Raw genomic sequence first — 24,514 nt, 5'->3', positions numbered from 1 at the left:
AATTTACAATGCAAGAAGGCCTGAGAGTAGGATTAGGGTACAAATCTGGATCTCAGAAAGGCACTCCAAACAGTCCACAACTCCTCCTGCAGGGAGTCGGCCAAGTTTTCTATTCTCTTACTATTTTTAATTATACAACCGATGCAAGAACTGACTCCCAAATAGGACAAAAATGTTAGTCCTAACAGAACAAGATCTTTTCTAAAGCGACTTCTACCCTTTTAGATAGGAAGGGATTTCAGAGGTCTTCTGAGATGAAAGCTACTTTTTCAATGAGTTCATTGAGGATGTTTATTCAATATCATGTCTAGAATTACTTGAAGATTTAGCTTCATCCTAGCAATCAAATGCATCCCAAAAATAACTTCCTCGATAGGTAGTTTTGAATCTTCCAAAATAACAGCTATAATGCGGCATAATTGCAAGGGATAGTTGGGTAGTACTGAGTATATAATTACATGGTATTTCATGGCTGATTCATCCTGGGGACAGAAATGAAAGGAAGCAATAAAATTTAGTCAATCATAAGCTTATAATATTCTGGCCAATAAATTTAAACAGCCAACACACTTTACATATATGTGGCACAAGCAGCTCCTGGTAAATTATGCAGCACCTGGCAAATACTGTTAATTCCCCTGCACCTAAGTTAATTGCAGACTCCAACAAGCAATCAGATATGATTAAATTACATTTTCAGAAACTATCACACAGTTCAGGCTGGAGGAAGACAGCTCAAAATAGACCTTTGAAAGGTAGCACTAATTAGGCAAAATCTTAATTCTACTTTTTCCTCAGCTTCAGAATTACAGCGACAAATTTTCCTTTCAGAGCACCATGTGAGCAGCAGCTGTAATCACCAGGACAGGACACGTACATGGAAATCAGAATGTTAAACTCCTGTGGAGAATTTCTTTTGCCTTCTCTTATACTCCAGGAAGAAGCATTCTACAGACAAGAAATCAAGGTGATTTTATCTTCACGGTGCCTTAGGACAACTGGTCCAGGTGCTGGGGGGTATTTGCATAAGAGCTTTCTTCTTGGAAAAAATGCACTGTTGAGGTTATGAAATGCTGGAATATTCTGAAAGAAAGAGTTTAAAGAAAACAGCTAAGCAAGCAGCATTACTTGAGAAGAGATAACGAGTAGGGAGAGGAAGGAGATGGGAGGTCAGGAACTCTCCAGAGTCCTTTGGGAAGCTGTTTTCAGTAACACAATATGCAGAATGCTCTGTATCACCTAGACTATATATTATCTCATATCTCTCTCTCTGACATCTCCTCTCATCCAGGCCTGGTTTCCATTTTGACTGAAGTAACCTGTTCCTCATCGACTTCCTTAGCTCTCATCTCTTTTCTTTCTTAGTCTTGGAGCTGTCTCACTTTTTTCATTCCGCCAGACCACGTCTCCCTTAGTCATCTCAGAGCCCTGAGCTCTCTTCTACATCCCATTTCCATTTCTAATTGCACCGAAACCTCTACTTAAGCTACTGAGCTCAAAAACGGCCATGGTTTTCACCACATGAACCTAACACGTAGCAAAGTCTATTCTGAAGTGAACACCAAGAACTTCCTTCTTCTGCAGTAAAACCACAACCTGCTGTACCTACAACACCAGAAAACTCACTGAAAAAGGTCACAGGGTAGCAAAGGTGTTTCCGTGTCACTGATGAGAGCAAAAGATAACTTTGTACACCCAAGCTAGGCAGCACAACCATGCTGTAATAACCACTATTAACAACAGCAGCCACATTTTCCCTGCTTGGTACTCTTGGCCGTTGCATGTTGCCTAAAGGCAAGTGGCACGCGCCTTCAGCAGAGCTACATCTCAGCTCACATTCAGAATCTACCTAAGGCCATAGGATCTTTCAATCTTTCGTAATTGCCAGGAAAATAAAAAGTATATTTTAAACCTTCAAAAATCTACAGAGCTGTTTTATGATTAGGAGCACTGCGTACATGGTGAAAACAGTTACAGAAAATGCCAGGTGTGTGTTTTGTTTTTAATAATATACTGGTAGTAGCTTCCCCATTTTTCTCCTTCAATGGAATAAAACTATTTTACTACACCAATACTTTATCTTGAATGAGGGTACACATAGTTTAACACAGAGCTGGAAATTGTTAAAACAATACTGAAAATCTCTGGGTTTATGAGTTGTGTTCTAGCTAAAGCTCAGGCATTTGGAAAGCAGCAGCAACCAACTCATTTACTCAGCAGTATATTTTCCCACTTTTAGCATATTATTTATTCATCAATTTTATATTGCTGAGCGCTAGAGTGGAGCATTTCAGATGAAAGCAGAAAGGACAAAGTGTGGGTGGATAGACACAAAGTGCTTGTACATGCCACACTGCCTGATTGGAAAAAAGGAGTTACTCTTAAATGGGACTTCTGAGACAAGTCTTAGGCACAACTGTGCTTCCTAGTCCTGTAAAAACTAGAGACAGCCTCCACTCCGCTGCAGGTAGAACTAGTACGAGTAGCAAATTAATTGTTTCTGATTTCCAAGACTCATCTAGCACTAGCAGAGGGCCTGATCTTGCAAGATACATCCTTAGCAGCTGTGAACTTCATCCTGACAGATCACATGAAGAAGCACTGACTCCACTACATTAAGCAAGATCAGTTACTTAATGTAATTGATATGCTGGAGGGGGATCTAGAGGAGCTCCCAAAGGTCCCTTATGAAAATTTATGCATGTCTGAGGGAAGAATGGATGGTCTCCTTGTCTTAGGTTGAGTCAATTTCCTTTGGACACTCCTGAATCTTTTCAGTAAAAAGCACTTGTTAAGTCCCAGGGATATAAAAGTATATCTGAAGACCTTACTTCTGGGGTTTATTTAATGGACGGATTACATCAAAATGTCAGCATCTGTAAGCAAATTGCCAGGACAGAAAGATGGTGAATCCCACAGGAAAATCTTTGACTCCATACCTGCTTAAACTACTGGAGGTATAAGTTCTGTGACTAATTAAAGCTGATAAGCATATACTTTGCTACCAATTTGGAGCACCCCTCCTCTTGCATAAAATTACATATTTCTATGAAATACCCACTGAGATGTGTTAAGACATTAATATATTCTAGTCGCCCTCCTCTAAAGTATATATTAATACACACACACTTCAAATGGTTACACACATGCAAAGATAAATACAAATAGATACAAATAAATGGAGAGCCTCTTGCAGTGACATCTATAGGTCTCCTGGATCACCTTCCCTTCACTGTCTGAAGCATTTGCATTTAACCCGTTAACTAAACACTGACTATTTTGGATTTTGAGAGGTGTCCATTTATATGCCCAGAAAGAAACCTTTAAGAAAAATTAACACACAATATGACTGACTGGAACAGCAGAAGGTGTGCAGTGGCGTGAACACCACCACTAAAGAGATGTGAATCAAAGTAACAATCTGGGGAATAAAGTTGATGAAGATATTTATTCCTCTCCTTGAGTTTTTAAAATGGCATTTTCTTTTGAATACCATCTTTCCACCTTCACAAGAAATACAGCGTACATCTATCTGCATGTGCACATGGGTGGACAGGCTGAGCATTTGCATTTTTTTTCTTGTTTTGAAGTTAAAATTCACATTTTCTTTTTAAAGAGCACTATACACGAAAGTATGACATCATTCAACTACGATTTCTTCCAGAAATAGTACTTGCTGTCAGTTTACACACACTAAACACTATGGAAATTCAAAGAGAAACAGAATATTGCCGCTGCCTCACAAACAGGCATGTGTGATGTGTGTGCCCTTTCTCTCAACAAACAACTTTGCCACTGGAACTTTACTACAGGGCAAGGCAGAAATTATGGAAAATGAAGGTGATGTCCCAGAAAGCCTCCTACTCTTTTAAATCAAACTGTTACAAGCACAAGATGCCTCTTACTCTACAGGGGTGGGTTTGGGGCCATTCACTGATAGTTAAACTTACAAGATGGGTCCAAGTCAGTGAATTGCCCTTAGCAAATCAAGCGGACCAGGTCAGCACAGTTACAGTGCTGTCACCAATAGAATACTGTTCTTAAATTTTGCTTTCTTAAGATACATAACCGCAACAGCAGCTTTGCCAATGCCAGAGACAGTCAGAAACAGATGTAAAAGACATACACAGGATTAATTGCATCTTATCATTCTGCACAATGGGCTTAACGTTTGCTCTGTTGCAACTTCCTACATTTTCCATACTAACCTTAGGTCTGCCTCCGAGTAAAACGTCTCCAAGGAGTGTGCTTTTGAGCAGGAAGCGCTTGCTGCTTTTAAGCAAGTTTTACTTCCAGGAACTAGAGAGAAAGGAAAGTTTTCCAGCTGAACCATTACTACAAAATCTAGATGACAGTGGCTAGTGGAAATCTGGTGGCCAGGGCTTTAATTATCTTGTTTGTTGGGTCAGTTGCATACACTGAAGACTGCATACTGCATGTACCCGCAACAGTCAATGTATTTTCAGTTGGCAGAAAGGCCAATAATTGGATAGGAGTGAGAAACAACTATTCTCATCTTTGAGCCTTTCCTGCAACTTTATTTACAAAGAACAAAGGCAGAACAAAGAGAAAAAACTTGAAAGGTTGGTTTCTGTCTTAAATCAGGTTCCACAACAAAGCCTATAGGGTTGCTATTCCAGTGGCTTTCCTGAATGCTGAACACATGCTTTGAAAGCTGAGATAAGTATCTGTAGCTTGTAGACTTTTTTTTTTCAATTTGTATTCAATGGAGCAACCAGAAACCACTCGCTTGAAAAATCCCTGGGCTTAAAGCAGGGACCCATCCATCTGAGAGGGGGCTATCCACCGACAGTTTTCCAGTCAGCCACAGGGATAGTCCACCTTTCTGTTGTGATGTAGTAAAGCCAAGCTACAATTTTAGGCTTTTAAATAAAATGTTCAATGGTGGATTTTCAGAATTACTACCAATATAAAATGGATACTTCTGTTTTTACTTCAGAAGACATTGCTTATTTTGAACACTAAAGCCACTTAAATCAGCTGCTGTTCGGTCAGACCTGCATGTTTCTGTGCTGAAATTTCCTGAAGCACCTTCCCTCTCCTTCTGTCTATTTATTAACCATACACTTCATCTGAAATTCAGAAACACAAAGATTAAAGTTACCCATACACCACATAAAAGTTTTTCAAATACATCCCTAAGTGTTTGACACTATACATGGATCAAGTAGTTCATACTAATTAAAGCAAAAATAAATCCATAAAAATCAGTTTAAAACTAATTTCTAATAAATAAATGTAGCAAAGTGTGGGCATTTAATCATACATGAATTGTCTATTGAATTACAAGCCCATCTCAGTAATTATTTTATTTACGTTGGTTTAATACCATTTATTCTGTAGACAATATCACAATGTTGAGATTAACCTGATTAATTAAAATCATGACAAAAGACAATTTTAAACTCTTTTCTCATGGTTTCATTTAGAAGCACTTTATCCATATAATGCAGGGCAATATTGTCAGTACAGCTCTTTGCTTATGTAAATGCCATTAGTCTCCTCAGACATCATTCAGGAATGTCCCTGAATATAGATGCACAGGTAGACAGAAAGATTTTTAGGTAAATAGGGATGTAGGAAAGGACTGGCTGGTGCCCCATGACAGAAAGGCATTTTAACCCGTGGAACTGAACTGGAAAGCACATTTCAGTTCCTTGGTACTGTGTGACTCTGAGAAATGGCTTGGTCATAGCAAAGCCCCTGTTTCTTGCCTTTCAAAGAACTAAGTAACAAAAATGCTTCATCTCTTATGCACCAATCTATAAAATTAGACTACTTGACAAAGTTCTAAAATTTTCTCAAATTCACTTAAAAAGAACCCCAAGGCAACCCCAAAAAACTGCCAGCAGCAGCCAGGGAGCTACATCTTCATCAGGGCATGGCAAGAAAAGAATTAAAATCTTAGTAGCAGACATTGGTTTATTTATATAACATCATACCAGAATGAATTAATTCCCTTAAATGCACAGGTGCCACTTCCTTAAGTCCTCCTTGTTCATACTGCCAAAGTAGAGAAAAAAACAGCTATTTGAATCTACACCACAGCAGGGAACTAAGTTTATATCTGTTTTTCCCCTCTAAAATACCTGCATCAATGAGCTCTGCTTCTGCCCCAGATTCCTTTTAACGCTATCCAATTAATAAATGACAATATAACCACCCATCAGAAACTGATGCTCAGAAGAATAACTTCATATTTAGAATAAGCATTTGACTTAAAATTTTTGTTAGCAAGATAGTATGACATGAAAACCCACACAGAAATTGTGTGCATTTTCAAATTCAAAAGCTGAATTACCTTCAATGCAATGAAAACCTTTTTGTAGTGATTGACATGTACAAAAGAAAAAAAATCCCGAATAGCTGGTTTAAAAACCAAAACATTTATCTTGCTTAGTATCAAAGTGAAACAAAAGATTTCTTGCCATATCCCACCAGCCAAATTTCACTTCCTCCAAACCAGAACACTAAACTAAGAACAAAAAGTTTGACCCAGATGTGGTTCATAAATTTGCTGGCACATCCACTGAAAGCCCATAAAGCACACATACTGCTAGACTTGACGTCAAGAAGTTATAAATCAGTTCAACACAAAAAACAGCTGAAGGACTCCGACATCAGACAGAAAAGTTCAGCAGCAAATTGGAAGCTTGGTTGCAGCCAGCTGCACACGTACGGATGGCGCTAGCATCTGTGAATGGCAGGCGTGCCGACACAATATGGTGGCCTGGGCTTTTAACCTGCCTGTCTAACAGATTTTCCAGTTGAAAGCAGTTTTCTGTCTCCAGCTAGCTCAGCTGCTCTCTATGAATATTTTAACTCTCATAAAAAATAAACCACCTCTACCCTGCAAGTATGGCTTTGTGAGGGCCTGCCCAAGGCACGTGTACAAGCTGCCTAATTTCGCCGAAGAACTGCAAGAAACATCGATTTTAGGACTCACAGGTTTGGATTATTTAGTGGGTATTTTCTGGGCGTGCTTGGTCATTCACAGAACAAGCCTGATAAGCTATGCCTTCCTGTAAATTTTGTGTGATGGCATTACCTTCTGGTGCATTGCCATCTTTTCCTTCTGAAGAGCAGACATCAAGACTACGATCCTTCTGGGATCCCTATCCCAGATCCAACAACCTCAGCCTTCCATATTTCATTGGAAAAAGGAAACCAATTTCATATATGTCCTAGGACAAAAGTTCTTGGAAGCATTTGTCACAGTCTCCACATCATCTTCGTCACTTTTTCCCACTCCAGTTCATCTCCTGTTTATTACTGGTTCCCAAGGCTGGCTCCTGGGCTTTCTATCAAACCTCAGCAGCCCCCTGCATCCTTCAGTTTCTTTCCTCAGCCACTTTGTTCAGTCACTCCTTGACATATTGTTGCTTTTACGCCTTCCTCTTAGTTCAGAGGGCTCTCAGGCCCTTTGCCTAGCCAATCTCTGTATATGTACCTGTACAGTAAATTTCCCACAAGCCATAAAACCTGAATTATCAAACAGGAAAAAAGTGAAGCACACTAGAAGACATAAACTGTAGCTGCACTATGTATTAATTCACTTATAATGGTGTTCTTCAGAGCCAAATGCATAAGAAAAAAATTTAGTAGTGAAGAGTATCAAAAAGCAGAGCTATCTTATGTTGTATTAAAAAGATCATACACATCATCTGAGTTTAATATATTAATTTAAAAAGCTGGTGATTGTGTAAGACTTACTGCACTGCTTGAGAGTTGAAACATGCTGTTAACGAGAAAATTCCATTGAGACAGTAATTAAAAATCTTCAATAATTTAATAGACAAGTATGACATCACTGTTTTCCATTCCCTCACACTTCTACATTAGCATCCACCCAATTGCTTCACCTCACAAGGCAGACAGTGGGTCAGTGACTGTGGAAGTGAAAGCAAATTTGTTTTCAAAGGATCTGCTACTCCCTTATGACTTTTAATTTGTCTTTTATTCTTCTGGGCAGATAATTAAAACAGCTTCACGTGATGAAATTGGCAGTCAGCATAGACAACAAAAGCTACGTCACCATTACATCCTAACACATTATAAAGCCACAAGCAGTATGGAAACAAACCAAAGCAATGGCATAGGAACAGCTGGCTGACTGAGATCACCCAGTTCCTCAGCTAACTTCTTCAATCCAATAACATACTTTAATTTATTGTGCCATCCTAGTCCTTTCTTTAGGGGTTCAGTGCTTGTTCTTAAGCACTAGCACATTGAAGGAGCTCTGTAAAACACCACTTTCATTAACTTTGGTTCACTACCCCTGCTTTGTAGGACTGATAAATTCAGCTTGTACTGCAGTGGATGTTTCAGTCCTACCTGTGTAATACCTCTTTTTATTGTTGGTTTTTTTTTTTTCAACTACTAGTTTGACTTTTTTACTATACTTCTGAAAGAGCACATTTTTCCTAATAATAATGTTTAAAAAATCAACAACCAAGAATTTATTTTAATTTGACAGTTTCTCTGTTGCAAGCCAAACAATGAGAAGTAGCTGTTACAACTGCTTGTACCTACACTGTTAAAACAATACAAAAGTGGGGAAAACATGATAAAAACCACAACATATCACGTAGAGCAGGTGTGCGCTAAAAAGTTGCCTTGAAACCCTTGCATGAGTTGACTCACTACTAACAGAAGAAGATTTCTGTTTTCCTGCCTTGCCCCCCTTCCCCCAACTTATTCCCAGCCTTCCCAGCTTCGTTCTCTCCTAAAATACTTTCCTCCTTCCCTCTGGCCGCTCTGGACGGAGGGGGAGAAAAGAGCTGAGGGTTTCTTTATTTCTTCATTGAGATCAGCAAGCTACTGAGGAAAATGAGGTAAAAAAGGGGGGCCTGTCTTCAAAATGGCAAGAAATCATTTCCTTCTGGCAGCAAGTCAAGGAGATGGTATGGATGGATTTAGGTGGTGGAGTCCCCACCCCACGCTACTGCGGCAAAACCCCCACGCTGCCGGCTCCTTCAGCAGGGAACAATGAACAGGGGAGGTGGCAACACAAGGGAGCTGTGGCCACCACAGATTATGGAAGCGGAGAAGAAAGGGAAGAGAACTGTGCAGGTGATACAGAAAACAGTTTCCAGGAACAGCAGGGAAAATTCACAACACATGGCTGGCTGCCTCATGCTGACCTCCTTCAGCCCATGGAAGATGTTTACCTAGCCAAATGCCAACAGCCCAGGACTAGCTTGCTTCATGATTCAACGAAACACCGATGTCAACAGCTAGATTCCAAGTGTGAGAGAGACGTACTTCTCCATACTCCTTAATAAGCCTGACTTTTTACAGCTGACCTACTGAAAGGTCCCAGGGCACTGTGCTGACAAGTCTGCAGGCCACAAACCCAAAACACCTACTGCCAGCAGAGCGCTAAGAACTTTCTGTCTAGTCATTTCAAAAGCAAAATGTATTTGTTCCTTGCAGACAGCTGACAGCATCTAATGCGCTGACCTCCAGAAAGCACGCTGCAGACTAACCCAAAGACATCGTGTCCTAGAAAACTGACATCTTGACTGCAGGGACAGCACGACCCTTGTCGCTTGTGGAGCTGCCTGTGCTGCCCCTCTGCCCTCACGGGGTGTGGTGAAAGCTGCGTGGCTGCTTGTTTGCGACTGCAGCAGTTCCTGTGGCAACCATTACTTCATATTGTGTCACAGAAAAAAACATGAATAAATGTGATAAAGGCAAATGGATTGAAGAGGTTACAGTGCAATCAGAGTTACAGAGGTTAGAGTGGTTAGAGGTTAGTAGATGTCACCTACAAAACAGTTTCATACTATAGCATAAATGCATATACTAGAGTGTAAAGAACACAATGAATAATGGAAGGTTTCCTATGGGGCAGCTCCAAGGAAAAGGCTATTAGATATTTAGTTATGGCTAACATATTTGATGGTTTATAGATGCTTTTTTCCCCAGTTTCAAATAGGCAGGTATCCACATCCCCCAGTTTTTAACAAATGCTACTCATATGCCTCCCTATGGGCAGAATTAGGAATACAGCCAAGAACTAAATGAGCAGGAGAAAAAAGAAAAAAATAATTTCAAAAATGCATTTCTACTGCTGGAGGGGATCCACAAATGCACAAGGGCATTTGGGTACCCGGGTGAGCCGTGGCAGAGGAGCGGAGCAGGTGCTGCCCTGCGCACCAGCGGACAGTCGCTCCCCTCCAGGGCACTCCGCCTGGCACCTCCAACAGACACTGGGGTCTCACATGCTCAGAAATAAGAATCACTGGTGCAGGAGGCCTCTCTGCTGTGTTGAAGTGCTTTAATGTGGTTTCCAATTCCCACTAATAGCAGTTAGGACAGCCTTAGGCTCGCAGCCTTTGCAAGTTTGGCAGGTCTGGATCCTGCCCTTGCCTTCTTTTTGTGAAGTTTTTTGAGAAATTCTGACAAGTCACGCCAGCAGAAGTTTGACTGATGTCTGCCATATCAGCCTTTTGCTGTGCACATTGAGGGCTGGAAAAAGGAGGAAGGGGAAAATACATAAAGTTCCAAAGACATTTTTTTCTATGCAAATCTCATTTTTCTACAACTTTTAATGAGTTTTTGAATAAACCTGTTATCAACAGGCATATTATGTGAATTAATGCAAAGCACCAGAATGAAATGTAAAATGTGTTCAAAAAGATAAAACAGGGCAGTGTTATTGGCTGTCACTTGTTTCACTGAAATACTGCGTTCCTTATACAGTACCATCAAAGCTCATCATCTCATTATTTTTACTTGCTTTACTTCCCTATAATACATTTACATAAAGAATAAAATGTCGTAATTCTATGTGCTGTGAATGGGACTCGATAACAAGGCAGGGAGAATGCCTTTGCACTTCATAAAGGAGAGCTCAAAAAAGATGTCTCTGAAGGAGGAAGTGAACTGCAGAATGCATTCATCAAAAACAGTGAAAACAGCATCACATCCGATAGGAAGCGAGCAGTTCTGGGACATTTGTCAGGCTCCAGGCCAAACGTCTCATTTACTCTGATGAAATCCAGAGCAACTTTGTGTCACTAATTTTGTGCCACCTTACCCGCAATCAAACACTTCTTCAGAGGTGCAAGTTCTCCATCAAAATATATTGACTTCTTTCCCCTGTGATGTGACCTACCAAAGATGACACCAGACGTAGTCATAAAGCCCAGTACTATTCGTAGCTATATAACCAAACCAAAATCCAATTTAAGTTCCTTCTTCAGTGAAGATGAAACTCTCTTCCTCTTCCTAAAAAACTTCTGATACACCAGAACAAGGTGCAATACATTAGGTACGTACTGTTTTAATAATTAATTATCAACAGTTTTCAATAACGCTACACAACATCATTTATAACTTCAATGGTAATTTCACAAGACAGTAAAAATAACGGTGCCACCATTATCAAACCAAGCCTGCTTTTGCACAGTGTGCTACATAATCCTCAGATACTGATTGCTTTCTTGGTTTGACACTACATGAGAAAGAATATCGTACTAGTGGTCGTAACTTGGTTTATGGATCACTAATTGGTTATTCATTGAACAAAAAGGTACATCCAGCTAAAATACTCCCTTCCTGCAGAATGGAGACATCCATTCTGAGAAGATGGGAAACCAAATGCTACTTCACAGTCCTAGCCATAAGGAAATTTACATTAGCATAAATCCTTAAAAACTCCACTATTTCAATGTGTAGAAAGGCAACCTGACAGCAGAATCTTTTTAGCTGATTACACAGCATCATGACCAAGGTCTTCAAAGATTAAAATGTTTGAATTTTGTTACTACTTTGCTTTCACTATGTTTACGGACAACTGTTGTGGTTTAACCCCTGCTGGCAACTAAGCCCCCACAGCTGCTCACTCACTTCCCCCTGGTGTGATGGGGAAGAGAATCAACAGGGTAAAAGTGAGAAAACTCGTGGGTTGAGATAAAGACATATTAATAAGTAAAGCAAAAGCTGACACGCAAGCAAAGCAAAACAAGGAACTAATTCAGTGCTTCCCACGGGCAGGTGGGTGCTCAGCCATCCCCAGGGAAGCAGGGCTCCGTCACGTGCCGACACTGACTTGGGGAGACAAACACCATCCCTCTGAACGTCCCCCCCATCCTCCTTCTTCCCCAGCTTTACATGCTGAGCATGATGCCGTATGGTATGGGACACCCCTTTGGGTCAGCGGGGGTCAGCTGTCCCGGCCGTGTCCCCTCCCAGCTCCTGGTGCCCCCCAGCCCCTCGCTGGTGGGGCAGTGAGAGGAGCAGAAAGGGCCTCGGCTCCGGGCAGGCTCTGCGCAGCAGTAACCAAACAGCCCTGCGCTGTCAGCCCTGTTCCAGCACGCATCCAAAGCACGGCCCCACACTGGCTGCTGGGAAGTAAATCAACTCTACCCCAGCCAAAACCAGCACACTGCTACCCTGTGCATCAGAAGCCATTTTGAGGAAAGGCTTTCTTCTTTGAAGAGTTGCATGTAGTAGATGAATTACACACTAATTAACATTGCGAGAGATGAGATACATATGAGGTTTGTTTTCTTCCACTTGTTCCTAAAAGCCACTATTAGCCACATGTCAAAACAGACCAGTACTAGACTGTACGTTATGATCAGTGCATAGATACCAACTCTCAGCTGTGTTTCCAGATTTGCTGTTTCAGGCACAGCTGTTCGGATTCCTTCTTTTTCCCAGCAGAGATGCCAAGATAGTAACCCACCCCCATTTGGATTGGTAGCTACTGACTTACAAAATTAAAACCATATTATCCTTATATGCTAGGAGATCATTTGCATTCATGGTTACTGCCAAAGATAACACAGCAAAATTAACATAAGAACCTCCACAAGGTCATTTCTTCCCTCAACTTGTGGCTTTAGTATTTTAAATATCATTAATTTAAAATGATACTTAACCTAGGGTCAGAAGGTCCCAAATAGAAGATCTTAGGAGTCAAACGTCTTCATGTCAAAGCTCCAGAGAAGTTTGACTCTGCAGAAACTGATGTTGTAGAAGTTAACAGAAGTAAATCGAAAAATAAAATGCAACAAGCATGCAAGAGGAAGGCCTGGTTTAAACATACATTCTCAATAAGATTCATAGATACCAAGAGATGCAATAGCAGTGGTTTTGTCAATGTCCTGATACTGACCAAATGGGTTTTGTGGTTTAAAAACCAGAAAACAAATCTAACCAGAGCAGAATTGTATCAAATGTGAAGTTCTCCTAAAACTACTGATTTGGGTTGAATGTTCTTTCTACCTTGTGAAATTCTCCAGTGTATTTAATATGCTCTGAGGACCAAATATTTTTTTTCCTGCTCGGGAAAGAACATATTTCCCGAGCTGATCTGCATACAGGACAGACTTCTGAGAGCCTGCCACTTTTCTTTTTTGCAGCTTCTTCCTTCAGATGGCCAAGCTGTGAGTCTTGGCTGCCTTGTCAGATGATGAGGAATGGCTATAGTTATCAAGAGAGCAACTACTTCAAACCAAGTTCACAGAAGTCAGCAGTCCCAGCTGACATCACAGACAGATGAAGTGAATGCACTGATAAAAAAGGTGGTATTCAAAACCTTTCCTAGTCACAATATACAGTGTGGGCTGGCATATGCACATACACTTACTTCATGGAAATATATCTATTTTTACAACATTTTAATTAGGAATATATCTGTGGCCACAGCTCTGTAGGCTCAACTGGTAGAAAAAAATCTAACTGAACACTTGTTTAGACAAAATTTTGTTAAGCAAAACCTTTGCACAATTTTGCTTCTGTTGCAGCACAGAGCTGATAAATGTCAGAAGACTTAAAGGTGCTATGGAACAGAACTGTCTGCAGGCCAACATATGTACCTGTCACCAAATTCAAGAGGAGGAGGTGATACTAGAGTAGTTCTAACCTTGATTATCCAAGCTGCAGGAAAATGATTTGGTATGACTAGGCTGTTAGGCACTTCATTAAAGATATCTTCCTGAACAAATACATTTACAATTTTCCAGGCCACGTTCTCGGAAGATTTGCTTATTTCCCTCTTCTCTCTTGCTCCCTTAATTTTCAACTAGCATAGATATTTTGTACCTACCACAACGTGGAGGTTCAATTCACTAATGAGAATTCAGCTCTAATGCATTACTCTTTGCACTCCATCGCTGGGATTTAAATCCCAGCTGGATGTTCATATTCATGATGAGACTGCAATTATTTCTGGATGTCTGTTGTATTAACATGAGAACTTTGCTTTCAGCAAGAAGGAGAGAGGTTGTAAATTCTCTCTATGCGAGCATCTGAGATAGTAAGAATCCAGAAGAACTTTAACTATCCATCATCCATAGGATCCAGAAGAACTCTGGGTTCACTTCCAAAAGATGCATTGTAAGAATCCGCACAGGATTTCTCAGGGTTTTTATAATGAATAGAAATATTCAGATGAAGAACTTTCTTGCATACAACTCCTTGTATGCAATATTTTGCAGGAGTATTGCTTTCCAATAACATTTCTGCAACACGGAACTTGCCTGGGTGGCAATGAGACAAAGCTCCTCTGAAAGTATTGTAACTGTCAGTCCTCAAGCCAAAAAGATATCTGATAGCCTACATTTACTCTAGCTGATTGCTTTTAGGTTGGTAATGTATCAAAGTCGAGCTGTGTTTTAATTTGCAGACCTCTCAAAATTAAATGTAACTAGAATTTATAATCGGTAAATATTGAAATTTAGATAATTTATTAGACTGAGATTCTCAGGTTGAGAAATTGAGCTTAGAGCTCTCACTGTGGCTAAATTATGTTAGTTTTATGCTTTCTATACCCTTTATATCATGAAAGAGTTAAAGAACCTTGTAATGAAGTGTCATGCAAACAAAATGCTCAAATACTGAGTATTTGTAACCATTCTGTGTAAAACAAAGTCTGTAAAGAATCTGTCTTAATTATGCATCGAGCAGTCACTGGTAGGTAAGTAGATTTTAATCAGAGACCTGATTGTCAATATTTTTGTACCTGATCCCTACTGAATTACCCTGTTACGTGTCTTTTCTCTAGCCAGTTAATACATCAAATTTACCTTTTTCCATTTTGAGGATGTAACACACTTCATACCAAGCCTCTATATGCTTCATTTTATAAAAAGGGAAATTACAGACTGTGTATATTGCATGTGATGAGAAATTATGACACTTGTTTCATTGTAATATCCTTTCCAGAAAAGCAGATCTGAGAGCAGAAGTACTCCAGCTATAGAAAGAACCAGAGAGCAAATCCAATGAGGGCAGCAGCAATTACTATGTATAACACAAGAGCCGGTATCTTGTCAGAGCCTTGAATGTAGGTGATAAATTACATTAGCAGAGCGCTGAAAAATTGCCTCCTTAAAATACAGTAGTAAGTAAAAAGGGAGCTGATACTAACTAGATGAGATCCAAACACAACACTCTTCTTTATCAAATTAACGATTATGGGACAACACAACATTATGCCTACCATGTGAACCTGACTAGAAATTAAAATTTTCCATCTTTTCGCTGTTTCAGGTCAGCAGCTACAAAATATGTTTGATTTGCTCTTGTATGCCTAATATTTGCTTAGGTGACAGCCTCTTCAATATACTACGGAGCTGAAAGGTTGAAGTGCTCTGAGCTTGTTTCAAGTCTTCCCCTTCCAAAACAACCAGGGGCAAAACACGCCATCCTTCTCCTTCTCCTGTCCCACACAAACCTGCACTCCAGGTGCCACTGTAGCCTACTGGGATTGATAGTTTGGTTTTCCATCTCATCAGAGAAACATCTGCCCTTCTGTCCTAACTTTTATTTTCCTTTGGAAAACTATGATTTGCATCTGGGCTGGTTACCAGGGTGACTCAGCAGAACGTTTCTGCAGCATGTCCCTAGGTCTATAATACGAACTCTGATGTCATTTCCAATATATCCTTTCTCAGCAGAATCACCTGACAGTTCCAAGATGGGAAGATGGCCCTTGATCGTCATTATGCAGTCCCTTAGAGAGACAGACGGGTCCAAGCCAGAATCCCAAAGGATCTGGTGGATAACACTCTGAGCCTATCTCTAGAACTAGACACTGCAGCTTATGACCATTCATAGTTCAAATAAGCCTTCTGCTAGCATATATAAGGGAACTGGCAATTGATTTCCAGCAGGCCGTGTGTAGTCTTTCAGGAGTAGTAGATTGGTACCACTGTTGCTCTATTAATAAAGAGAAAGGGATAACGCTGACATTTTTACCACTACAGACCCCTGAATGATTATGCAAAGTGATGAATTTTCATGGCAAATACGGGGTATTAGTATTACAGGAAAACATTACCGGTAAATTATGAAAGAGAAAAAACATCTCCTAAATTTTGCTAACTCATCAAATTCCATCCAGTGGACATCTAAACAAACAAACAGCACACCCACATATGTCCATGTGGCTACAGAGTCTCCTTTTCTCCTCTGCCATCCACAGCTTTGGTAAAGCTGCCTGATGATACGAAATTTCATTATGAAAAACCGTTAGCCAAAAGCAGATCAAAATAACAATCAAACTATTTATTTTTTATATATGTGTCAGTGGGCAGGGGAGTTCCTATTGACACTGAGCTACGCAGTAGGACAGACTATTGAAAATACCATACTTTCTACGGTCTTTTGAAATTTTGTTTCATTGTTCTGCACACTCATTCAACCTTCCACCTTTAGAGCTTTTTCAAACCAGTTGAAGAAGTTAGCACATTACAGGGACATTCCCTAGCTTAAAATGCTTACATAGTGCAAAATCACCTGAAAAATAGGGATGGTGATGGTTTCTTTTTTCTTAAACAGTTTTCATTAGGAAAGCCAACTGTTCCTAAAGAAAAGTCCCAAAAGTACTCCAACACACCACTTCTGAAATGGGAAGTTTAGCATTTTGTGATTCTAATACAGTGAACAAAGTTCACTAAACAAGTTGGGATAAATTATATAGATTATAGGAGATAATGGAAACAACAAATCATTCAGTATCTTGTGTATTGGTGTCACCGTAGTCCTCTTTGCTACATACATGTGAGATCCCAGTCCAGTGGATCATGTGGACAGCTCTAATATTCCAATAGAAACATTTTTTCAATAGCCATAGCTTCCCCTTCCTGCTGCTTGCTCAATTATACTGAAAAACTATATCAAACCAGAGACCATTAACAGCCTGGAAAATATGTGCAGCTTAACCACAGCAAGGTTAGACCAGCCAAACCCAAACTAACTATGTTAGAGCCACACAACAACATGCAAACCAATTTTAAGGAACCCAAGCTTAATTACTTACTAAAGCAAGCAAACAAATCAAAGCTTAAACAGTACTGAGAGTAAACAAAACAGACTCCCATGTAAGCTGAAGCATACTCTAAAAAAAAGGATCGCGCAGAAAATAAATGGGGTTGCTCAAGGCACTCTAACATCACCTCCTTACCTCAGGGGGTGAAGAAGACCCAGAACAAGAGCTGTATTGGTTCTTCAGATTCTGGTTATCTTCGTAAATATCAGGTTGCTGAGACTTACAGGGTTTGCTGCAGAACGGTGTATTTGGGACATGCAGGGTAGGTTTCCATTAGTGCAGAGCAAGGGGAGTGGGTCTGGGAAACAAACCCGCTGCTGCTAGGTCTCAGTGAGGTCCCACAGTGGTCCCACAAACTGATGGCTTGCTTGTGGCTGGTGTACAGCTTTTAGTTCAGTTTCATCCCAAAGAGATGCAGTTTATGAACTACGGGACCTCTCTGTGATGTGAATTAAAGTACGGGGAGTGGGGGTTCGCTTCAAAAGCCCAATATTCTTCTGAACTGCTAACACAGACACACCCACGGAGGTATGAAAAGGAAAATATTCCTTTATAGTTATGGTGGAATCAAAACAACAACAAGCTTTACAGGTTCCTTCTCCCGTTACAGTTTCATAATAGATCTTAGCCCAGATAATTTCTACCTGCAGTTTTCTGGAGTAGACAGGGAGTCACTGGCCTGATCGCCCTTTATATAGCGGACAGCTATGCGGATTTGGTTAATTAGGAAGTACAAAGAATTAAAATACAACATTTATTTGAAAGAACACCTATCACTTCTGTTGAAAATTGGAACAATAACAAGAAGACTGCACACAAACAGTAAGACACTTTGGCTGTCAACAGATATATGCAAAGAGAGGAAAAAGACAAATTCTCCAATGCAGAGAATCTCAAATAACTTTGCATTTCCTTAACATCCCTGAGCTTGGGAGGGGGGTAAACTCTGAACGCTTCCAACTATATCATGAATATTTCACACATCTCTAAGACTAACAGCACTTACACAGATCAGAGGGGTGCTATGAGGCTTAATTAATGTTTGCAAATCACTATAAGACACAGGATGAAAGGTGCTACAAAATAGCAATCTCTCATTGGTACAACCTTCAAGAACAGACCTTCAGCTGGTGATAATTGTCAGTTCTATAGTCACTGAAGCTATCCAATTTATAAGCTCCTGCTCCTCAAATAAAATGGGGTTTGTAAGAGGACAAATACCATTCTTATTAGAAAGATATCTGCAGAATAAAACATCAGCTTATCAGCATGGTCCCTGCACTGACTCTGAATTTTAAGCTACATTTTACTTCTGACAAGTGCCTTTCTTAAACCACAAAAAAGGTCAGGTTTTGTGTTTTTTAACAAGTGCCTGACAACCCTAAGAACGAAAGGCTGTAGTTACTGCCAAATTCTGTCTTGTTTTCCTATATATCAAGTGTAAACATAATGATCACCACCTAAACCAGCTTAAGTTAAATAAAGGAGATAGACCCTTAGCTGACATACATGTAAAATGCAGTGGGACAGAGACAACTGGAGTAGGCACCCTGGTCGTGCCCACCAAGCCACTGGAATGTCAAAAAGAAAATAAATTAAAAAATAAAATAAAAAAAAAAAAACAGTGCTTTTCTATCCTATGTGGCTTTGTCTATGAAGAATTTCTGATGCTCAGAAGGCTACAAAAAGAAAACACCACCAAAAATCACCCTACAGTTCCTCAGCCCTTATGACTCATGCTTGCAGGTGCAAACGGTTACCAGGGTGACACACATTCACAGGCGACGAGCTCAAAATCCTGTGCAATTTCTTACCACGTCTTGCAACAAGCTGCTGCACCAGAAGCCAGGATTCCTTCTGTGAGAGCTCAAGTAATTAACCCACAAGACATGCACTGAGAGAGCTTGTAATGGGAGTAAAAGTATCAAAAACGTGTTGGTTCCCTGCCTGTGTCTTTAATACCATCTGTCAGCATTGGCTATTACGGCTGCTTTCTCAGGCCAGAGTGCTTTTAAAAAGTTGTGGTCCTCTGAACAACAGGGAGCACTTCTTGCTAAGCTTATATGAGGGTTTTTTTTAATGGTCAGCTTTGTAACATCTCCGAGTCCTTCTTGAAAATATTTCTAAGCACTCGGTTTCCCTCTCTCATTCGTGTCCCCCCCAACCCAACAAAAAACATAAGCTTTTCTTCAATAATTACTTTTCAAGCTAAAAAATAGAATATAATCCAAAGTTCATTTAAGAGTATAAACCAAATCCTTGCATATTAAATGGTCAAAGAATCAACATAAGAAACCAGGTGAGCAAAGCAGACCAACTTGCTCTGTAACCATTCCTAAGGCTCTTTGAAGACTCTGGGAATCTCTCCTCAGGGACAATATTTGAGACTCACGCTTCTGTCACAGCTATCGCCACACCTGCAACCCTACATTTTGCCCAACTCCCCTGGTAATTGCAGATTCACAACATTAATACTGTTGCTATCTAGGAAAATGTATTTCTAATTTTACTACACCTACATGCAACCACACTGACAGAATCTAGCAACACTCGTGTACTTCAAAAGTTTTAAACGATGAAATAATAAATAATCACATGTATACATGCTCTTCCTTAGAGGATCCTCAAGCACTTTGTGAAAATATGATTTAAGTCTCACTGTGCCTCTCTGCGGTCACATTATTCGTACTTCATCAAAGGGGAAAATGTACAAAAAGAATAAGGGTATTCCCTAAGGTCACTTGGCTAGTCAGCTGCAGCACAGGGAGTTTAATTTATTGGATCTGAATTCCAGTCAACAATTCTGCTCCTTGAAACAACTAAACTCTTCGAGTTACATAGCACTATATGTTCCTGCACAACCCTGTACGTTTTCACTTCTGCGCCATTTGGGAAAGTACCATATATACATTTCAGCACTGTTCTCAACTTCAAAGCATTTTGAGCATAATTAAGAGATTTCCTTATAATGAAGATGATTATAATAAAATACAATACAGCTAGGAGCCACGGGACAAAAGTCTGATACCATTCTGTGGAGATTCTGTAGATTAAGAGGCACACACCAAATCATGATCATAAATGCAACTAATTAGAAAGAGAAGTACACTTACATTGTCTGAAAAGACAATTATGCTAGAGGGGCTCTCCTTTTGTGGAAGTCATCTTATGACCAGCTTCTTTTTCTCTTGAGACACAAATGATATAAAATGTTCGTTTCTTAGATGAAAAGGTGTAAAAGGCATAATCGATAATCTCAATTATCACCAAAATAAATGCTTGCCTTCCTCCCCTCTTTTCTAGCTTACTAGTAGGAAGCACGCTGTAGAAGCCTAGGACAACGCCAGGGTAAGATAGCTGCATTTTAATTTAGACTTTGACAAGTCTTAGCACAGATTGCTTGAGTGATTCCTTCTGCCGAACAGGGACATACGCCGGCCAAGAGTCAGAGTGCCAGAACGCAGCCCTACAAGAAGCAGGTTTAAAAATCCTTGCTGTGCCTCATTCAAACCTCCAGTTCGCTTCTCCCTTGCAGTTTTAAGTTCCCCTTTGCAATCCTGATTTCTTACAAGAAGTAAAAGGCAGAGTAACGTTGTGAGGGGAACGGGAAGGCTACAAACAGAGGACTCATTCTGCTGTGCCACGCAAACAGCTGGTGAGCTTTAAAGGCACCTAGTACCAAAAATAATATCCTGTTTGGTCACAGAGAGGGCAAACCAACAACCCTTACCTAATGCACTCCAGATCAGCAAGGTTGTCTCAATTCAGCTTTCAGCACAAAAAAGATGAAAGTCAAGATAGTAACACGGACACAGGGGCATCTTTCAGGAAGTCCGGGCAGATTTCCTAGAAAGCATCTTCTGAAGTTTGGAACAGACTGTAGCCAAGTTCTGAGCATCCTGGGGCCAGCCTGGGACTGGAAACACACAGTACTTTTAGAATGAGGTAAATTTTCACTAGGAAAAGTTCCTCTGAGTAAGTAAAAACACCAGGCTGAACTTTTTAATTTTTATTGTTTTCTCTGTGCAGTTCACGTTAAATTGAAAGAGATGAAGGCATCCAATTCATAAGAAGTTGCCAGAGCAAGGTCAGGGTTTTAGGCAAACAAATGTCGACTCCTTTTGATTTTCAGACTTCTTAACATGTTCCAGTTACATTGGACTCCTGCATGATAACCTCTCAGCCTCCAGACTGTAAGCTTTACTTTTTCCTTTACTTTTAATTGGCCTCTCAGAAGTAGCCTGTGGATCTGGAAGAAGACTAGATCAAAAATGCCACAAGCAAATTTAGCAAACTCTTATCTCCTGAGAGGGTAACAAAGCAGCTCAAAGCGAAAACATAAAGTGGAGGCATAAACCGTCAGGAATTTGGTCTTAAAACTGTAAAGGGGACTCAGGTGGGGTGTACTACAAATGTGACTCAACAGGGCAGAGATTTCATCTTGTACATATAAAATAATGCAAAACACTAACCAGTAAAGGATGTTACAAATGGGTGCCAACCTCCTAAACAGGGTGGTGTTAATGATACCTATGCACAATATCATTAACATATAGAACATAATTTTCTTTTCAGGGGACTTTTTCCTGCAGTCATATTTAAATGCTGTCAGATGTTCATGTTTTTTAATCAATGCTCTTTTTTATGTGGGATATTATTTGGGAGGAATGATTGATTTAATAGTGATCTTAAAAATGTAGATTTATGACATAGGGCATTTCTGAATGTGAGCTCTCTGGTCTCACGGACTATACACTTATGTGTTTGGAGCTGGGGCAATCTCTCAAATCATCAAAGCTTGTCCCTGCTAGCTAGGTAAAGATCTCAATCTTTGAGTCCCAGCAGAACAACAGCCATTCCTGGAACTGCAGGTAATAGCATTATGATTGATTTGGCACTGAATAATCCAGGTTTAATGAGAATATTTCAGCTGAGGCTTAGAAGATGCTGCAGGGATGGTTGTGTGCAGCTTGGATTCAAGCAGCAGACTGCATTCCCAGGCCCACCGGTGTCACTGTATAGGGTGTGGATAAGTTGTTTACACACTCTGTGCCTTGATTTCTCTGCCTTGGTAGGAAAGGAAGCCCAAATCCACTGAAGTGTGTGGGAAGGACTGCCCATAACTCCTCCTGCCATAAACAAAGGGTGTTCACAACCATAATGTATTTTCTATTCCATAGCTAGTAATCTCTTCTTTACGAGGCATTTCATAGTTTTAAATGCAAAACCTTTAAATACATTATGGCAAAAAAAAACCCCAACCAACCCAACAGCACAGCAATGAAATAACTCTAACAACAAATCAGTTCAGATAACATCTCTAACACGGCCTTGATTTTGCAAATCACTTGTGCATATAGTTAACTATAAATCCTGGAATTATCATATTAAATCCAATGAGGTCTTTACTTGCTAAAGCACTTTGGTAGATTAATGGCTTTATTGTGATTTACATAGGCCTCTTCATTTTTCTTTTTTAAAACCACATTTATTATCAATGTTAAAACAAAACCAAACCACTCCACTTGTGCTTATCCCCCTGCACATGAAAAGAAACACAAAATACACAAAATGGAAGAAACCTAGTGAGATCTACCACACTGTTTGGAGTTTGGAGATAAACATTGTACCAGGGCTAGCATTCTGTATTTCTCAGTCAAAATAAGGGGTCAAGGTTTTTCACAGTAAACGTTCCATCTGTAAACAAATAATTTGAGATGCCTTGAAAGGCAACTCGACTTTTTGCAAATGATGGTTTTGTTAAGAAATGGATCATTGTTGAAATTACACAAGATTCACCACCAACTTCTGCTGTTACTGATGGCTTTTCAAAGGCTTGGTCAATGCCTTTGTTGTCAGTGTGGCAGGACCTTGTCCTTCATTATATATTCAGATTGGGTTTTTTACTATAACTAAAAGCTAAAAGTTAGAACTGAATATTCTAAAAGCACTGGGTTTCTCCACCATTTCTAGAATATAATTCCTTTTTGGATGAAAAATAAAACATCTTCTAAGCCGCACGAATTCAGACTACTTGGTTGACTTTACAATGTCTTGTTTTCTAACTTTACAGAGCAGCAGTAGTGTGCCGGGCACTCTTCACACAAGTAAGAGGAAAAGGGCTTTTGTTACTTTGATTACATCTTTCAGATTTGGTTTTCCATATTGCTGAAGCAGTCACGTACCTAATTTTTTAAAGTGCAGAGACCAAAGCAGATGTTTTCCTGCTCTAACCACTGTGGAACACCAAGTTCTTCTGTTTATATACTAGAGCATTGCAGATTTTCACAGCCCTGAATTCTACAGTCAACTTCAATTTGATGCTCACTCTCAAATTATTTCTTCTCTTCCATCAGTTCTTCACTTCCTTCTCCTTATCAGCACTCTCTGAGCTTATATTTATGTATTTGATTACCTGCTCCCAGAGGGATCACTACGGCATTTCCTCTGTTTCAGTCTTACTCTTCTGATTTGTCTGCTTCTCTCTACTTTTTACAGATGTCTTTGCCTCAGAATTCAGTATGCCTCCCATTATTTGCGTCATCAGCACATTTCAGCAGATTTCCATTGAAAACTGCACGACATTGAGATAAGAACCATCAAACAGCGGTGAGAACTTTGCTCACTTCTCCTCATTAACTCTGCTGGATTTGACAGCTTTGATTTGAGGTTTGCATTTTTGCACTCAACCAGTCAGAGAGGATTCCTCTGTCAGAGGAAGCAAGACATCCAAATCTGGCCAGCTTCTCTTACATGCAAACCAGTTTGCACAGTCTCTTCCTTCTACTCAGAGGAAGCCTCTTTTCCCATTCTGAAACCGCAACCCAGGAGAGATGATTCCCCATGAATAATACAGGACTATTAAAAACACTGAATTGCCACTTAAGAGGGCAGTAGATTTCCCAGAAGGATCACTTTTCGTAGGGGAAAAATTGTTTACTTCCTTGCTACTGAAAGCACTTGTTTCTGCATACTTTAAGTTTGCAACAATTCAGAATACGCTGTAAATGCAAATGTACAAGCAGGTCTTTGGTTTATCAATGATATTTACCACAGCTAGACATTGGTTTTTGTCTTTCAACAGCAAAGCTACCAAAAGTTTCAATTAAAATAGATCCATCTCTCCCCTGCTTATCTGCTACTATCTCCTTGTGAGGCTTTTTCTCTCCTGCTCACAGACAGGAAACAGATACGGTCACAATTCAT

The 24,514-nt window shown here is 40.0% G+C and overlaps 1 long non-coding RNA gene across 1 annotated transcript; it reads left to right on the top strand.

Moving 5' to 3' along the window:
- The first annotated feature begins 774 nt into the window (after positions 1 to 774).
- Positions 775 to 24,230, top strand: LOC114013906 (uncharacterized). Its single transcript, XR_003557164.2, has 3 exons — positions 775 to 967; positions 13,398 to 13,559; positions 23,807 to 24,230. It is a non-coding gene; the product is annotated as an uncharacterized LOC114013906 (long non-coding RNA).
- Positions 24,231 to 24,514: the final 284 nt, after the last annotated feature.

Source organism: Falco peregrinus, chromosome 1, assembly GCF_023634155.1.
Source record: "Falco peregrinus isolate bFalPer1 chromosome 1, bFalPer1.pri, whole genome shotgun sequence".
NCBI classification, from domain to species: domain Eukaryota; kingdom Metazoa; phylum Chordata; class Aves; order Falconiformes; family Falconidae; genus Falco; species Falco peregrinus.
Note: the sequence above shows the minus strand (reverse complement) of the source record. Positions and strands in the feature narration are given on the sequence as shown.